The sequence below is a fragment of the Triticum urartu genome, chromosome 7A (genome assembly GCF_056163025.1).
Source record: "Triticum urartu cultivar PI428250 chromosome 7A, HENAU_Tu73, whole genome shotgun sequence".
Taxonomy (NCBI): Eukaryota; Viridiplantae; Streptophyta; class Magnoliopsida; order Poales; family Poaceae; genus Triticum; species Triticum urartu.
The window spans coordinates 674,256,339-674,271,329 of NC_141879.1; the positions used below are offsets into that span (position 1 = coordinate 674,256,339).

General features: G+C 42.8%; 2 long non-coding RNA genes across 3 annotated transcripts; both read left to right on the plus strand.

Annotated features, from left to right (window-relative positions):
- The first annotated feature begins 7,331 nt into the window (after window positions 1–7,331).
- Window positions 7,332–9,249, plus strand: LOC125524805 (uncharacterized). Its single transcript, XR_015611893.1, has 3 exons — window positions 7,332–7,461; window positions 8,936–9,056; window positions 9,134–9,249. It is a non-coding gene; the product is annotated as an uncharacterized LOC125524805 (long non-coding RNA).
- A 548-nt stretch (window positions 9,250–9,797) lies between these two features.
- On the plus strand, window positions 9,798–13,919 carry LOC125525836 (uncharacterized). 2 transcript variants are annotated; one of them, XR_007291448.2, is made up of 4 exons: window positions 9,798–10,362; window positions 10,977–11,070; window positions 11,135–11,233; window positions 12,286–13,919. It is a non-coding gene; the product is annotated as an uncharacterized LOC125525836 (long non-coding RNA). The 2 variants fall into 2 exon arrangements; XR_015610823.1 differs by having other exon boundaries at window positions 11,143–11,233.
- Window positions 13,920–14,991: the final 1,072 nt, after the last annotated feature.

Here is a 14,991-nt window from a genome sequence, read left to right on the forward strand (position 1 = left end):
GTGCGTGCATGCGTGGTATCCCTTGTTTGTCTGTCCTGAAAGGTTACTGAGAGCGGGCCAATCGTTGATGGTTACAAACAGCAACGCGTGCAGGTTAAATTCCTCCTGTTTGTGCTCATCCCACGTACGTACACTGTTTCCATTCCACAGCTGTAAAAGTTCTTCAACTAATGGCCTTAGGAACACATCAATGTCGTTGCCAGGTTGCTTAGGGCCTTGGATGAGAATTGACATCATAATGAACTTCCACTTCATGCACATCCAAGGAGGAAGGTTATACATAAATAGAGTAACGGGCCAGGTGCTGTGATTGCTGCTTTGCTCCCCGAAAGGATTAATGCCATCCGCGCTTAAACCAAACCATACGTTCCTTGGGTCACTTGCAAACTCAGGCCAGTACTTTCTCTCGATTTTTCTCCACTACGACTCATCAGTGGGTGCTCTCAACTTCCCGTCTTTCTTACGGTCCTCACTGTGCCATCGCATCAACTTGGCATCCTCTTCATTTCTGAACAGACGTTTCAACCGTGGTATTATAGGAGCATACCACATCACCTTCGCAGGAACCCTCTTCCTGGGGGGCTCACCGTCAACATCACCACGGTCATCTCGTCTGATCTTATACTGCAATGCACCGCATACCAGGCATGCATTCAGATCCTTGTACGCACCGCGGTAGAGGATGCAGTCATTAGGGCATGCATGTATCTTCTGCACCTCCAATCCTAGAGGGCATACGACCTTCTTTGCTGCGTATGTACTGTCGGGCAATTCGTTATCCTTTGGAAGCTTCTTCTTTAATATTTTCAGTAGCTTCTCAAATCCTTTGTCAGGCATAGCATTCTCTGCCTTCCACTGCAGCAATTCCAGTATGGTACCGAGCTTTGTGTTGCCATCTTCGCAATTGGGGTACAACCCTTTTTTGTGATCCTCTAACATGCGGTCGAACTTCAGCTTCTCCTTTTGACTTTCGCATTGCGTCCTTGCATCGACAATGACCCGGCGGAGATCATCATTATCGGGCACATCATCTGGTTCCTCATGATCTTCAGCAGCTTCCCCCGTTGCAGCATCATTGGGCACATCGTCTGGTTCCTCTTGATCTTCAGCAGCTTCCCCCGTTGCAGCATCACCGTATTCATGGGGCACATAGTTGTCATCGTCCTCTTCTTCTTCACCGTCTTCCATCATAACCCCTATTTCTCCGTGCCTCGTCCAAACATTATAGTGTGGCATGAAACCATTGTAAAGCATGTGGGTGTGAAGGATTTTCCGGTCAGAGTAAGACTTCGTATTCCCACATTTAGGGCATGGACAACACATAAAACCATTCTGCTTGTTTGCCTCAGCCACTTCGAGAAAATCATGCACGCCCTTAATGTACTCGGAGGTGTGTCTGCCACCGTACATCCATTGCCGGTTCATCTACGTGCATTATATATAATTAAGCGTGTCAAAAACCATTACAGAACATCATGAATAGATAATTAAGTGACCAAATTAATAGAAGTTCATCATCACATTAAAACCAAAGTACATACATAGTTCTCATCTAACAACATATAGCTCTCCAGAGCATCTAATTAATTAAACCATACATTGAAACTATGTAAAACATTTCAATGCGAAAACAAATGCGATCATAATCGCAACCAAGGTAACAATTGATCCAACGGCATAATGATACCAAGCCTCGGTGTAAATGGCATATTTTCTAATCTTTCTCATCTTCAACCGCATTGCATCCATCTTGATCTTGTGATCATCGACGACATCCGCAACATGCAACTCCAATATCATCTTCTCCTCCTCAATTTTTTTTATTTTTTCCTTCAAGTAATTGTTTTCTTCTACAACTAAATTTAACCTCTCGACAATGGGGTCGGTTGGAATTTCTGGTTCAGCTACCTCCTAGATAAATAAAATCTATGTCATGTTGGTCGGCATAATTGTCATAAACAATAAATGAACCAAATAGTTATAAAAAGATAATATATACCACATCTGAATCATAGCCAGGACGAGGGCCGACGGGGGCGGATACCAAAACCATCGCACTATATAATAACAAGCAATAATAAAAGTAAGAAAATTAGACAAGTATCTATCTAGCTAAAGTAAGAATTTTTTCTTTCAGAAAGAAGATAAGAACAAGAGGCTCACCACGGTGGTGCCGGCGACGAGATCGGTGCGAGCGATCCACGGCGGTGAAGACGGGAGTGGGACGTGATGGGCCGCTAAACCTAGACAAATCTCGAGGAAAATGGAGCTTTGAGGTCAAGCTTCGAGAGGAGAAAGCTTAACTAGTGTGGCTCGGGCATTTCATCGAACACCTCATGTGCATAGGAGGTGAGCTAGAGCACCACAATGCCCTCCCCTCGCCGGCCAGAGAAAAACAGAGCACTGGTGTGCTCTGCTCGCGGGCGAGGGGTATATATAGGCACCTCATTGGTCCCGGTTCGTGGCATGAACCGGGACTAAAGGGAAGCATGTGGTCCCGGTTCAAGCCACCAACCGAGACCAATGGTGGTGGGCCAGGAGCGAGGCCCATTGGTCCCAGTTTGTCCCACCAACCGGGACCAAAGGGGCATGACGAACCGGGACCAATGCCCCCACGAGGCCCGGCAGGCCCCTGGCCTCACGAACCGGGACAGATGGCCCCATGGGTCCCGGTTCTGGACTGAACTGGGACTAATGGGCCACCTCGGCCTGGACCAAAGCCCTGTTTTCTACTAGTGCTAGGACGTTAATTAATCTCTTCGCATAGGTGAACTAGGACGTTCGTCATGATGTTCAAGAAGTATGGTGGGAACACCAACTCAAAACTGACAAGACATTGCACCAAATCATTCTTTAACCTTGGTATGATTTCTGTATCGATTACTTTCTGAGAGATTGCATTGAGGAATGCACATAGCTTCGCAATGGCTAATCGAACGTTTTTCGGTAGAAGCCCCCTCAATGCAACCGGAAGCAGTTGCATCATAATCACGTGACAGCCATGAGACTTTAAATTCTGGAACTTTTTCTCTGCCATATTTATTATTCCCTTTATATTTGACGAGAAGCCAGATGGTACCTTCATACTGAGCAGGCATTCAAAGAAGATTTCCTTCTCTTCTTTGGTAAGAGCATAGCTGGCATGACCCTGATGTATGCCGTCTTCTCCATGCATACGTGGCTGGTCCTCCCGTGCCTCCGGTGTATCTTTTGTCTTGCCATACACACCCAAGAAGCCAAGCAGGGTCACACAAAGATTCTTCATCATGTGCATCACGTCGATTGCGGAGTGGACCTCTAGGTCTTTCCAATAGGACAGGCCCCAAAATAGAGATTTCTTCTTCCACATGGATGCGCGTCCGTCATCGTCATTCAGAACAGGTTGTTCGCCAGGACCCTTTCCAAAGATTACCTTCAAATCCTTGACCATATCATGCACGTCAGCACCAGTATTGTGGCGAGGCTTTGTTCGGTGATCCGCGTCACCTTTGAAATGCTTGCCTTTCTTTCTTACGGGATGCCTGCTCGGAAGAAATCGACGATGTCCCAGGTCCACATTCTTCTTACAATTATTCAAATATATATTGTTAGTATCATCCGAATAGTGCGTGCATGCGCAGTATCCCTTGTTTGTGTGTCCTGAAAGGTTACTGAGAGCTGGACAATCATTGATGGTCACGAACAGCAACGCCTTTAGGTCAAATTCGTCCCCCATGTGCTCATCCCACGCACGTACACCTTTTTCATTCCACGGTTGTAAGAGTTTTTCAACTAATGGCCTTAGGTACACATCAATGTCATTGACGGGTTGCTTAGGGCCTTGGATGAGCACTGGCATCATAATGAACTTCTGCTTCATACACAACCAAGGAGGAAGGTTATAGATACATAGAGTCGCATGCCAGGTGCTATGGTTGATGCTCTGCTCCCCAAAAGGATTAATGCCATCTGCGCTTAGACCAAACCATATGTTCCTTGCGTCACCTGCAAAGTCCTCCCTGTACTTTCTCTCGACTTTTCTCCACTGCGACTCGTCAACGGGTATTCTCAACTTCCCGTCTTTCTTACGGTTTTCTCTGTGCCATCTCATCGCCTTGGCATGCTCTTTGTTTTGGAACAAACGTTTCAACCGTGGTATTATAGGAGCATGCCACATTACCTTGGCAGGAATCTTCTTCCCGGGGCGCTCGCCCTCGACATCACCAGGGTCATCGCAGCTGATCTTATAGCGCAATGCACCGCATATCGGGCACGCGTTCAAATCCGTGTACTCACCGCGGTAGAGGATGTAGTCATTAGGGCATGCATGTATCTTTTGCACCTCTAGCCCTAGAGGGCAGACAACCTTCTTTTCTTCGACGTACTCTCGGGCAATTCATTATCCTTTTGAAGCATCTTCTTCAACATTACCAGCAACTTTCCAAATCCCTTGTCTGATACACCATTCTCCGCCTTCCATTGCAGCAATTCCAGTGTGTTGCCCAACTTTTTCTTGTCAGCTTATTCGGGTACAATAATTTCTTGTGATCCTCTAACATGCGCTGCAACTTCTTCTTCTCCTTTTCACTAGCACAGTTTCTCTCTGCATCGGCAATGACCCGACCTAGATCATCAGCTAGCTCATCTGATGCCTCTTCTTCAGCTTCTTCCCGCATTGTCGGCTCAGATTCTTCCTGCATCGCCGGTTCAGCTTCTTCCCGCATTGTTGTATCATCGTATTCAGGGAACCCATGGCCAGGATAGCTATCGTTGTCCTCTTCTTCTTTATTCTCTTCCATCATAATCCCTCTTTCTCCATGCTTGGTCCAAACATTATAGTGGGGCATGAAACCGGACTCAAACAGGTGGACGTGAATGGTTATTGAGTTAGAGTAATTGTGATCATTCTTACAACCAGCACATGGACAAGGCATAAAACCATCCGCCCGCTTGTTTGCCTGAGCCGCAATCAGAAAAGTATGCACGCCATCAACGAACTTGGGAGAGCATCGGTCATCATACATCCATTGCCGGCTCATCTTCATTACACAGTACCGAATAGACCAAATTAATACAAGTTCATACATAAAGTGAATACATAAAGTTCATACAACACTTATTCTCATAAAACAAACATATAAATAACTCTCTAGCTAAAGCATTTAAATGCAACAACAAATGGGATCAAGATCGCAACTAAGATAACAATTGATCCAACAGCATAATGATACCAAGCCTCATAATTAATGGCATAGTTTCTACTCTTTCTAATCTTCAAGCGCATTTTCTCCATCTTGATCTTTTGATCATCGACGACATCGGCAACATGCAACTCCAATTCCATCTTCTCCCCTCAATTCTTTTCAATTTTTCTTTCAAATACCCGTTTTCTCTTTCAACTAAATTTAACCTCTCGACAATAGGGTCGGTTGGAATTTCCGGTTCACATACCTCCTAGATAAAAATATCTATGTCAACTTGATGGGCATAATTTGTCGTAAACAAGAAATGCAACAAATAGTTATAAAAGAAAATATACCACATCCGAATCATAAACCGAATGAGGGCCGATGGGGACGGATATCAAAACCATGACACTATAAATAACAAACAACGTACGGGTAAGATAATTATACAAGTAACTATACATATAAATCACACAAACATGATTTTTTTATATAAAAAAGATAAGAATAAGAGGCTCACCACAAGGTGGTGCCGGCGACGGGACGGTGCGGACGATCGACGGTGGTTAGGACGGAGATAGGAAGGCACTAAGTAAACCACACCTACATATGCAAACTAAGAGTTATTTTGAGCTCAGATTGCATATAAATCAAACAAACTACCACATATAATTCCTCCCAAATTACTAAACCCATAAATTAATTACTATAAAAAGCATTGCAAGAGCTAATCTAGCAATAAGAGATAAAAGGACAAAGTTGCTTACCTTTGTGATCACTTGAATGGATGGGGGCCTTCAAATCTTGACAAAATTTGGGCAAAATGTGTGATGAGGTCAATGAAGAGGGGAAGAACAGAGAGAAAAGGGCAAAGGGGAAAAACAGAGCGAGATCGATCGCGGGTGGACGAAGGGTTTATATATAGGACGATTTTTAGTACCGGTTCGTGGCACGAACCGGTACTAAATGTGTTGAAGGGGCCCCATACTGACAACATCCAGCCACCACTCTCTTTAACACCGGTTCGGCACTAATGTGACCATTAGTGCCGGTTCCAACGGCTAGGCGGGCCGCTCTCATTAGTACCGGTTCGTTGCGAACCTTTAGCATTAATGTCACATTAGTGCCGGCTCAAATACAAACCGGGACTAATGAGCTGAACATTAGGCCATTTTTCTACTAGTGCTTGGTCGCCGCCTGCCGCCCAAGGGAGGAGACAGGGTGGCCTGCGCCGGCTGTTGTACCCTTATGAGCACCTATGAGAGACATGTGAACACATTTATGTGTGACTGACGAACGCACGACTGCAATTACGTGTGATCGATGGACATGCAGCTGCGGTCGCACGAGTCCCCCGGATATGGATTTTGGTCAATTGGATATTTGACGAATATGGTAGCGTATATGATATCAATAATATCTGACAGATGTGGATTATTCGGGGGGTTTTTTGCGAATTATCCGAGGTTATCAAATAGGATTATCCGATAAATTTAGGCCAAACAACAAGTAGCAGTCTAGGTAGGCCGGTCTGTGAGCAAGGAGCGTCACAAGGAGAAAAACAAAGGCACAAAAAAATAAAAATAAAAGTACTAATCCAACTGATAAAACAATAATAAAATATAAAAATAGGAAAATATAATATAATATACAAAGTTTGCTCCGCATAAAATATGACTGAGATTTTTTTTGAGGGATATAAAATATGACTGAGATAATAATTAGCATTTGTTTGAGGCAACTGAGATGGAGTAATAATTAGCAAAACCATATTTTTGAGACGTTGGTAATATTCTGGCCCATATCAGTGCGCGAGGTGAATGGGTTTTTTTTTGAGACGTTGGTAATATTCTGGCCCATATGAGTGCGCACCCTGGGTAGGAAGAAGAAGGCACGGTAGAGGAGCCGGTTCCCAATGGCACGGCCAGGGCGCGTCCCACCGTCCGACGCACTCGTATCCGTGCCGCATTGATTCGTGATTTGAATGAACAATTTTTCAAAAAAAAAAACCCAGAAAACGGAGAAAGCGTGTCTCAACGCCGCGAACCCAAATCCCGCCCGCCGCCGCCGAATTCGTCGCCAGAATCGTCGATCAAGCAACCCAGCCCGCCGACGGCGGGAACGTAGGAGTAGGCGAGGAGCAGGAGGGATCGTCGGAGATGGTGAGCGCCTTCTTCTTCCTCCGCCTCGCCGAGCCGGGCATTCACTTCTCCAACCTTGCGCCGGCGTGCTCGTCGCCGGGACCCTCTCCACCCGCGTCCAGTCGCTCGTCGTCCGCGTCGAGACGAAGACCAAGGTTCTCTTTCTTCCCCCCTTCGCCTCCCGTCCCCCGGGCACGTCACGATTGCTCTGTTCCCCCATGGATTGATGGTACCCTACCCTAGATTGACCATCTTTATCACTCGCCCGCGCTAGATTCGCGATTAATACCAACTGCCAGAAGCAGACGCTACTGCTTCTGCTGGAATGCTGTAGTAGTAACTATTAGTAGTTAATTAATCGCTTGTTGCCCAACTCTCTGCAGCGTTGGGGGCAGAGTTGTTGATATAGATTGAAAACTTGAAACAACCCGGGCCAAGCCTAAATTCGCCAAATTAAGAGCTCTCTTCGCCCAGGACCTTCTGTTCAATCCGGTACAGCAACCCTATCAATGAAGTCATGTTACTAGTTTCTATTCTAGCCACATAATAATACATGTATGTGTTTGCTGGTTGCAATCCCCATATCAGCAAACGAGGGAATTTGTTTGCCGTTTCCGAACCAGTTCTTTCGGGGCTGGATTGTTCTTTGGGAGGTGGTTGGCAGTTAAAATCATTTGTTAAGTTACAATGAGGTTGCAGCACACAGAATTGGTAGTTCAAATCTGTGCTATGCTTTCTATCCCTCGGCCACGTAACGATAGCTCTGTCCTCCCTTGGATAGATGGTAGCCTAGATTGATCGTCTGCGTCACTTGCCGCTGCCAGATTCATAATTAAGAACTGCTGAAAGAGAAGCAGACGAGATTGCTCTGCTCATGTTTTTTTAGCATAATTAAATAATTAATTAATTGTAGTTGCCCAACTCTGCAGTGTTGGGAAGAGTTGTTGCTATGAGTTGAACACGCCTGGCCAATCCTGAAATCGCGAAATTAAGAACTCTCTAAGCCCATGGTCCGTCTCTGCCCCTGTGGCCGGTCGGTCTAGTGAAGCGAGCCTATAAACAATGTTATGTTACTAGTTTCTACCTTAGCCGCATAATAATACATATATGTAGTTGCGGGTTGCAATACCCATGTAAGCTAGTGGAGGGAATTTGTTTGGCCGTTTCCAAACCGATTTTGTCAGTGCTAGGTTGGTCTTTGGGAGATGTTTATTTATTAGTTCAAATCATTGTTGCGTTACAATGAGATCACAGCAGGCAGGGATGCTAGATATCACTGCTCAACTATCTCCGAATGTGAAAAACAGAGAGTAGTGTTAACGCTGTGGGATGATGTTAATATTGATAGAGAAATTATGTGTGACAGTTGGAGAACATTGTTTGCACAACGTTGGGTCTTCTGGACTTGAATTGGGTTTATAACTGGAGCAAACCTTCCTTTTTATCTAATTTTGCTACTGATGGGAGATGCTTGGAAACTTAGTCAAAATGACCCAATCGTTATTCACAAAAAAATGACCGACCATGTGATTAATCTGCTGTAGTACATAAAATCCAAGTGAATGCAATGACAACTTTGCTTATTTGTATACTTGCTGAAATAATTGATGACCTCGTTTTCCCTTGCAGGATAATGTCTTTGTTCAACTGATCTCTACAATTCAATACCGGGTTGTTAGGAGAATGCAGATGATGCATTCTACAAGTTGCAGAATCCCCCAACAGCAAATTCAGTCCTACGTCTTTGCTGGTAAAAATTCATATCTTGCTGTATTGTTTATACTATCTCTTTGAAGCCTAAGCTGGTGTTCTTTCTCTGGAAAATAGTGGTCCGAGCCATAGTTCCAAGAATGGAGCTGGACAGTCTTTTTGAGCAGAAAAATGATGTTGCAAAGGCTGTACTTGAGGAGCTCGAAAAGGTAACCCCATCAACATGCTTTCTTTATTACATGTACTACGTACTGCCACGCGGCACATCATTACACGTATTAAAGTCATTCTGCCCGCTCCGAAGTCTGGTGTTGAGGTTCTGCGTGTAGCAAAAGAGGGAGCCGAGACTGTGACCTACAGTAGGGGACGTCTCGAGATTGCGGTTGGACGCCAACCAGCTGGAGATGGCTGCGAGGTGATGATCTTCTGTACATAGCGATGAGGCGCGGCCTCCTAGAGATGTCGGAGAGGTAGTGGCCAGCTACTATTGTGTAAGCCGCTAGAGGAGGCGGTGTAGCACCATTGGTACCGGTTGTAGAAGTCAGTGGAGGAGACAAGGTCGCAGGCACACAAGCACCAAGCGTGAAGGGAAAGCACAGTGAGAGACGTAGTCAGTGGAGTTATGCGCACCAACACTATCGATGAAAGTCGTGAGGGTATTCGATGTAGAGCCACCATCATCGTTTTTTTTGAGGAATCACCGGCGGGGGGGGGGGGGGGGGGGGGATCCCCACCTGAATTATATCACTCAAAGCTCAGCCAAAGCCGAGGAGAGGTTTTTACAGGGTGACGGCAAGCCGTAAGGAGAGGTACGTCAGCCAGGATCTGGCTGACACCTTATCTACCGGTACATGGAACCGGTTAGTCCAAAGAGCAAAGTCATTACAAATGTTGGCGATTGTGAAGATAGCACTCCGATTCTATGCTCAAAAAATGCTTTATCACAACTTCACATTCTTCAGCATGAGCCCAACATTTCTTTGGAAGTTCAAACTGCGGTGCAGACACAACGCCTTGGAAGTTCTCACAGAATCAATGCTCGTGGGAGAACTCTGAATTTGTTCGTTCTCGCTTATTGTGAGAGAACTCTGGATTTCTTGGTGGCTGATGGTGGTCGATCTCACTCTTGACAGTTAATGTGTATGCATCACAAGTTTTCTGATTGCACTTGTTGCGTTGTATCATTTACAGCAGATTCTCAGAATGCAGTCTAAATGAGACTCAACCTCTTAAACCAGCTCAAGTGCTCTATTCAACTCAAAATATAAGTACAAGAGACATTTTGAGGTGTGCTTATATGGACGCGTACTACAACAATGTGCATTTTTTGGAGTACTTGTTGAAAGGTGAAGTTCTTAGAATCTTTATATCTTAGAACTGAGATCATGCCCCCCCCCCCTCCCACTTCTGATTTACGCCTGTGTATCATGCTGTCTAGGTTTTAAGATCTTAGCATTACCCCAACCTTTACTTGCAAGTGTTCACTAGGTGTCTTACTTGCCAGCTAACTTCTTCAAAATTAATCTACTTTGAAATTAAAGCCAGCTGAATTTGGATGCCTTTGTGATGATTCACTTCATGTGTGTCTTAAAGTATCTGCAAAAGGAGAAGAGAACAAAGATAGTTCATATGTGATTGTGCTTGCAACTCTTTATGATGCCTTGCATTCCATATGCATGTTAGTCTTAAACTCTTCATTGATTTTGGTTACATTTTGAGGCATCAGTTTGATGAATTATCATTTAGCATGTCCAGGTCTGTATACTAGTAGAGTTTTCACTAACATTACCAAACTGTACTTAAGAAAACCACACTGCTTCCTTGATATTTGGACAATCAACTCTGCCTTTCCCTGCCATGTTATAATTAGCAAACCACATAACCAATTTCAAGTAATCAACTCCACATAATGTTATGAAGCACATATTGATTCTAATATGTTCCTCCTTTGGTCTTACAGGTTGCTCTTTGCCTCGAGCGCATGCATATACGGTGGATTGAACCAGCTTGAAGCACGCTTGAGCTTGAAGGAAGCTGATGTCTGGCCTGCCAAGGTATGTCCATCAAATACTTTTGATATTTTTTGTATCTACACAACTGAAATTTTAATCTCTTCAGTGGTTCAGTACAGTAAAGATGAGAAACCCATGATTTTCTCCATTGACAAGGATGCTGCATTTGTGATAAACATTTAAAAGGTGGGAAAGCAAGCTGAAGGTATGTGCACTCCTCTTGGCTGTTCTTATCTGTTTTTTTTTCTTTCTTTATTTGCTCAAGTTGTTTGCCTGTTGGATAGTGTAATTCCACAATTTATGTCACAGTTAAAACACCTGGAGAGGGATTTGTAACTGAATGTTAGACTCAACAGTAGATAAACCAATTAATGACCTCTATAGTGGATCAATTATCATGCATATTTTATGAGCTTTTGAGAAGGGCGACATATATCATTAGTATGATCCAAAGCTTAATGAGTTGTTCTCTTTGTCTAGTTTCGTACTTTGGAGACGTACCCACTTACAGCCAAGGACCTCTTTAGAGTATTACATAAGTAGACCATGTTGATGCACTACGAGTAAAACAATGAATCGTCAGAGTTGCGAGATGTAATTTTGTGAACACCCTTTTTTATGTGAGAAATGCGTTGTCTGATTTTTGAAGCTTAAACCTCATCTGGAAGGATGATTGTGAGTCCAAATGCTCTGATTTTCATCATGGGAAATGACACGGGCTGAATTTGGCAACTATCTGTTTTGAGGAAGGAGGGCAATAGTGGTTCCATAATCTTTATGATTCAGTTTTAGCTTTACACCTTTGTAATTTAACTGTCGAAGGTAAAACTATGAAGGAATATTTTTTTAGTGTACTGGGATTTATGTTTCTTTCCTTGCCAAGGCACTGCACAAGTGCCATGACATATAGGCTCTGGAGAAATGGATCTGATACTCCTAGAGAGGCTATTTAGTCTTATATTTTTGTATTATGTTGTTTTTTCAATGGAAAATATGGTTTCATGTGTATGTCATTTGTTAGATACTGGATAATTTTCCATTTTAGGTTATTGTTAAGTCTCAAGTTCTCATCGATTGGGAATGGTAGATTGTCTGGCAGTGGAACCTATGGGAGGTCCCCCCCCCCCCCCCCCCCCCTCCCCCCCGGTCTCCTGTTATCACACCATTTTTTTTTCTGTGGTTTGCTAAGGTATGTAAGGTTGCCGCTGATCGATTTGGCTTTGGCTTGTACATATCTATGTGCATGCATAATTGCAGCCTATGCTGATGACCGATGAAAATCTGATGCAAGATGGTGCTCTCTGGTGATGGAGGCTTGTATATTTTTTGGTCAGATTCCAGTTTTGCTTGCTGTGGTGATTATACATATGCTGAACAAGCACACGGTCTGCCATAGGTGTTGTGCTTTCATATGGTTCCCTTCCAAATTATTTTGTTCTTCTGGTCAACCATTTGCGTAATCTGATACTGACTTGGACTCAGTGTTAGGTAGATATACCATCATTAGGTTGTTGAATGAATGTGGTCGTTCTCTGTCAGGATGTAGTTCCCTTTCCCCCTTCACCCTCAGCTATTTAATTTTATTGGACACTCTGTTAGACGACGATACATTTACAACCGAAGGAATTAGTCCCAGGATATTGCAGTATGTGGGTTCATTTAGGTCTGTAACCTCGTATTGATAAGTGAGATAGTCCTATCAAGGATTAAGACTGTACTTAAGTGTAGACTAGAATATTAAATCAAGCAAACACAATGTTTTGTGGATGGATATTGCAAATACCTTGACCCGAAATTAGAATTCCTTAATCTGGGTGAAACATTAACTTTCTTGGACTAACTAGAAAATTGCCCTATTCGGGCACGGCAATAATATAACTAGCTAGAGTATTAACCTGGTTGGACCATCTCAGGTTCTATCAGTTCAGGATAAAGGGAGCGAGTCAAAGGCAATCTTCCACTTGTCAGTGCCCAGTGTCCTAGCTTTCTTGTGAGTTCAACATGTTAAGTTATATCGACCTTCCTTTAGTTGTGTACTGAACTACTGATGCTATCAGCATACGTGGTGTAATGGAAAAGTAGTCGTGCCAAATTATTCATTGATGAGTACTGAAATGCCGATTGATCCTATCTGCATTGGTAACTGAAATGAAGTTAACATTGGCCCGTTCAATGTGCTCATGTCATTTAAGCTGATCTAAAACAAATGGTCCTGAAAGTGTGTGGTGTCCTACATTTAAGTTGTGCATGTTTTGTACTCCCTCTGTTCCTAAATATAAGTCTTTGTAGAGATTTCACTATGGTTAGGAACGGAGGGAGTAGATGATACTGTATATTCTGGGACCATTCTCGTTTATGTTTGCGCAATTAATTTTATCGTTGCTTGACTATGATTATTCATGATCGTTGCTCTCCTTTATTTCTCTAGGCTCTTAGCCTGCGCTGAGGCTTGTCTCTGCTATGAAAGTAGGTTGTCAGAAAAGTCTGGAAGCATTGCAAACTGGAAACCAGTGCATTAAGCTGGCCTCGGGTGTACAGTGTCTGAACCCCAGTCACTTTTATTGACCATATAGCGAAGAGATACCAATGGTGAAGGACGTGAAGAAGCGGGAGCGGAAGTCACGCAGAAACTGTTACCCCAAGAGAAGCATCGTGATGTTTTCCTTGTAGCCATGTTGGATGTAACCGATAAAATTATTGATTACGAAATGTGTGCTCCGTATGGGCGGGCACATCCACGGGGTCACGAAATTGTTTGCTAGCTGAGGTTTGAAGGTAGAGCCGCCATCCAAGAATTTTGTTCCGCCTGCTATTGCTAGTGGGTACGAGGTTCATTTGTGTGGTTTGTATATCTGATCGTTGAATTGATGATAAGAAATATATTTCAGAGACATTCGGCTGTTTTGCATGTGCTGTTGTGGAGCCATCTCCCATTTTCAGTTTCATTCAAGAGATGTATATGTTTTCTTACGATTTAACTAGCAAAACATACCCGTGCGTTACAACAGGAAAAAGAATATCACGAGCTCCTCACATAACACACATCGGTTTCGTCTCTTATCAAATCCGTGAATGATTTTACAAACTCCTGAAGGTTCTTGAAGTCGTGATCTTTCTCCAAGCCCGCAAATGTGTTTGTTATTTTTTTTTAACATTTTCAGAATCATACACATTTTTTTTCATATTTGCGATCAATTTTTTAATTAGTTAACTTCTTAGAAATGTATGAACAATTTTTAAAGACAAAAATAATTTTCAAATTCTTGAATATTTTTTGAATTCACAAACTCTTTTTTAAAATCGTGAATATTTTTCAAATATACGAATATTTTTTACAACTTTGCGAATATTTTATTAAATCATGAACTGTTTTCAAATTCATGTTTTTCTGAAATTGTCAACATTTTTTGAATCCATTTTTTGAACTGACAAACATTTTATGAAATTTGGGAATAATTTTTGAAACTTACAAAATATTTAATGTTGAAGTGAATGAATTTTTTGAATCAATGAACCTATTTTAGAATTTGGGAACAAATTTCAAATTCGGGAACATTTTTTGAATCAAGTGAACATTTCTGTATTCACGAATATTTGTTCAAAATTCACGAATATATTCTGAATACACGAACATTTTTCCAAAGTCATGATTCTTTTTATTTCCAGAAAAATTATTTTCAAAATCATGAATATTTTTATATGCGAACAATTGTTTCCGAATACACGACCATTTTTGAAATCCCAAATTATTGTAAAGAAGAAAAAATATTAAATAAACAAGAAATAAAACAAAATGACAAAAACCAGGTTGCATCCCGCCCTGGACATGGGCCGGCCCAAAACGGTCGGCAAATAGGACGTCCCTTTAACATGATGTCCATTCGCTTTTATGAAACAAGGAGCAACTTAGGTCAGTTAATTTTTTTGGTATATGCGAACAATTGTTTTCGAAATCACGACCAT